We start from the raw sequence: 3,965 nt of genomic DNA, 5'->3' as shown, positions 1-3,965 counted from the left end.
TGCGCTCTTGGGGCTGCTGGCGCTGGGCCCCAGCGCGCCGGCGTCCAAGCTCAACATCCCCAAGGTGCTGCTGCCCTTCACGCGGGCCACGCGCGTGAACTTCACGCTGGAGGCCTCGGAGGGCTGCTACCGCTGGTGAGGCGCGGCCAGGCGCGGGGCCGGGGCGGGAGGCAGGCCTCGGGCGCGGGCGGCCGGGCGGGCGCGCTGCAGGTGCGCGGGCGCGGGGAGGAGGCCGCGGCCCCGGGCGGGTCCGGCGGGGCCTGCGGCGCGCGGCCTTCGGGCCCGGCCGGCGCGAGGAGGCCGGGAGCCGCGCGCCCCCAGCAGGCCCGCGCAGCAGGTGCGCCGGCGCGCGCTCCCGGGCGCCGGCTTGGCGGCCGGGCGGCCACCGGCCTGGCGGCTGGTCGCGCGTGACCCGGCGGCGTGCGCGTGGGTCGCCCCCACTGCGCATGGCGGCGCCCAGGTCTCCGCGCGCTCTGGCGGGAGGCGGCCCGCCGGGGAGGTGGTGCGGGCGGGAGCCCTGCTGTCGGCGGGACTCGCGGAGGGCGTGCGGAGGGCCCGCGAAGGCCTGCCCGGCCCGGGGCTTCCGGAGGGACCTTCTGCCGGAGGGAGAGGGTCGCACCGGCGCTGCTGGTCCCGGGATGCGCGTCCACGTGGTCGCACGCCTTTCTCGTCCAGGCTCCGGGAGAGGTGGTCAGAGCCCTGCAGAACCCTGGGCTGGGGACGCCGCTTTCCGGAGTTTGGTGACCGGGATTCATCTCTGGCTCCGGACTGGTGTGGGAATTGGGCTTGTGGAGAAGTGGGGAAGGTGTGTGTGGGAGTCGAATCAGTCGTTCAGCGTCCTTGGGAGGAACGTAACCCTTTGATGAAAGGTCTTTCGGAGGAAACCCTCGGTGTTTAACAGGTGATGCACCTGTTTTACAGATGACACATGCAAGGGAATGGTTGGTGGTTCACCCCAGGTTGCCCACAGAGCAGGGTTGCCTTGATCCCTAGCTTCCTGGGGAGACTCAGGAGTTCTGCACCTTTTGTGGGGGATGTGATCTGGGAACCCCAGGACCTAATGAAACTAGAGGTCCGCCCCACCTCACGGTAGCTGGGTGATGTGGTCCAACCCTTCCATCCTTCAGATGGAGAAGCAGCAGCCTGAAGCGGCCTCGGGGCTCCACTCCGAGCAGGATAATTCCTAGCAGGGTGCAGGCGGTGCTGGGTGTGACCAAGGCCCTACCCACACCACCCCGCCACCTTGCTGGAGGTGAAAAGGAGGGGGTGATCCCCGCGCGCTGCACCCTTGCTCCTCCCTTTGGTTCCCTGTTTCAAGGCTAGACAGTGTAACGGAGTGTGATCACGGTACAGAGAGTCCAACGTGTGTTAAGTCTGTTGGCATAGTCATCCGTGCACATCCGCGAGCCTGGTGCCGGAGCTCAGACTACCTTCTAGCTTATGTGCATTACTAGTACCTATTTGTGTTCTGAAGGTCACCTCCTGAAATATGGACAGGCCACGTCAGCCCTTTCAATAACATGAAATATCAAAAAAGAATCAGGAGTTTGCCACATAACCAGCAAAATGGACGTAAAACTTTTGCAGTGTGCAAGCCCTACGGAAAAAGTGGCTTTAATTTAACCAGAGGCCCGTCACTTGGCCCTCCCTGACCCCGAAGCTGTCCTCTGTTCCTCTGGGTGTAGAGCGTTCGCCCTTTATAGCCTGTCTGTGGGCCCTGTGTCTCTTCACACACCAGGATTACACCTCCCTCCTCTTTCCGCTGCGGGGGCCTTGGGACTGTACACCTCTCAGCTGGAGCTCATATTTCTGGCGGTTTGAGGTTTGGGCAGAGATGCCAGAGCCACTGCCGTGCCCAGGACGCTGCTCACTGTGAAGGGCTGTCCCGCTGATGCCCGGGGACGAGCCCTGATCAGCAGGGGTGTCTCACAGGTAAGGGCTGGGGACTCACCAGCTAAGTGATGGATATCTGTGCCTCTTGCCATGGGCCAGGTCCTGGGGCTTGGATGGTGAACAGGCAGGTGAGACCCTGCTTTCATGGCGTTTGTAGTTGATTGTGGGAGTTAAATAATAAACCAAGATGAAGTCAATGGCTGTGTCTCATATGGTAGTAAGTCTGGGAGAATGGCCTGCTGCGATGACCGCAGGGGTGGAGTGCCTCTCTGGACAGGGTGGACAGGAGACTGGAAGGGGGTTGTAGGGTCAGGAGTTGGGCAGGGTGGCCTGGGCCTGACTCTCAGTTCTGCACCACCCCCCCGGGCTGTTGCAGCCCTGGTTCCCCCAGGGCTGGTCAGGTCCCCCCACCCAGACCCACAGAAGGAGGTGACAGCAAGTGTGTTTACTCAGTGGACCTGCTTCCGTGGGTGGTTTTCTTCTTGCTTCCTTTGTGGGTCCCCCACCCCAACCCAAGCCTGCTCTGCCCCTTGAGGTGGCTTCCGCCCTGCAGGCCCTGCCTCTGTCTTGGGGGGCAGGGAAGGGTGGACCTGCAGGTGGGTGGAGGGAGGGCTGTGTATTCCTCTGCCCCCACTTACCCCTTCTTTGCACAACCATCACTTCTTCTTTTTCCACTGTGGCTTTCTGGCCTGACCCTCCCTGTCCTCGGGTTCCCCTGTCCCATTAGACACCCTCAAGATAAAAAATTCATTTCTGGTGCCAACATGCTGTTTCCATTTTTTGTTTTTAAAAAAAATTTGGTAAAATATACATATCATAAAATTAACCATTTTAAATTGTCCAGTTCAGTGGCATCAAGACATTCACACTGTTATATAACCATCACCACCATCATCTCCAGAACTTTTTCAGCTTCCCAAACTGAAACTCTGTCCCCATTAAACGCTAACCCCTCCCCCTCCCCCAGTCCCTACATCCACCTTCTGCTTTTCCTAATACCCTGTAATATCTGCCTGTTTCTTTTTTGGGGGTGACAGTGTCCCCCACCCCACCCCCGAATGCAGTAACATTGTTTCGATTCTTGTTTGTTTTTATGGTTACCTCAGATGGATGGCAAATGGTGTGTAGGCTTTCTGTTTACACTAGTGATATAAAGTTTCCTTTTAAAGTATTGTTTCAGGACTTCCCTGGCGGTTCAGTGGTTAAGACGGGGCACTTCCACTGCAGGGGGTGCGGGTTCAATCCCTGGTTGGAGAACCAAGATCCCACATGCCGCGGGGGCACGGCCAATAAATAAATAAATAAAGTACTTTTTCAATAAGGAAGAATCAATTTAAAAGAAAAACGTAAGGGACTTCCTTGGTAGTCCAGAGGTTAAGACTTCACCTTCCAATGCAGGGGGTGAGGGTTTGATCCCTGGTCGGGGAGGTAGGATCCCATATGCCTAGGATCCCACATGCCTTGCAGCCAAAAAACCCAAACATAAAACAGAAGCAGTACTGTTACAAATTCAATAAAGACTTTTAAAAGGTCCACATTAAAAAAAAAAAATCTTTAAAAAAACAAAAAAGTAAGAAAAAGATACGAAGGTTACTAGGATGTAACCGGATTGGGGGCCGGGAAGGGCGGAAGGTGCAGGTGTCCAGGCAGCTGCCCCGGTGGGTGGCCAGAGACTCAAGTCCAGAGGCAGGGACTTTTTTTTTTTTTTCCGGTACGCGAGCCTCTCACTGTTGTGGCCTCTTCCGGTGCGGAGCGCAGGCTCCGGACGCGCAGGCTCAGCGGCCACGGCTCACGGGCCCAGCCGCTCCGCGGCATGTGGGATCCTCCCGGACCGGGGCACGAACCCATGTCCCCTGCATCGGCAGGCGGACTCTCAACCACTGCGCCACCAGGGAAGCCTCAGAGGCAGGGACTTTGAATGTTGCAGGTGGGGATGGCAGACGGAACCAAAGAGCAGAACCAGTTTTTCTGCTATTTCCTTTGCATACTTTGCATGTTATTCCCCACTCAATGCTAAAAACAAAACAAAACACCTGTCTGGCAAGAATGATCACCCACTGCACAAATGGGGA

This window comes from Physeter macrocephalus, unplaced genomic scaffold, assembly GCF_002837175.3.
Source record: "Physeter macrocephalus isolate SW-GA unplaced genomic scaffold, ASM283717v5 random_1310, whole genome shotgun sequence".
Classification (NCBI taxonomy): domain Eukaryota; kingdom Metazoa; phylum Chordata; class Mammalia; order Artiodactyla; family Physeteridae; genus Physeter; species Physeter macrocephalus.
The sequence above is the reverse complement of the archived record's forward strand: the minus strand, read 5'-3'. Positions refer to the sequence as shown.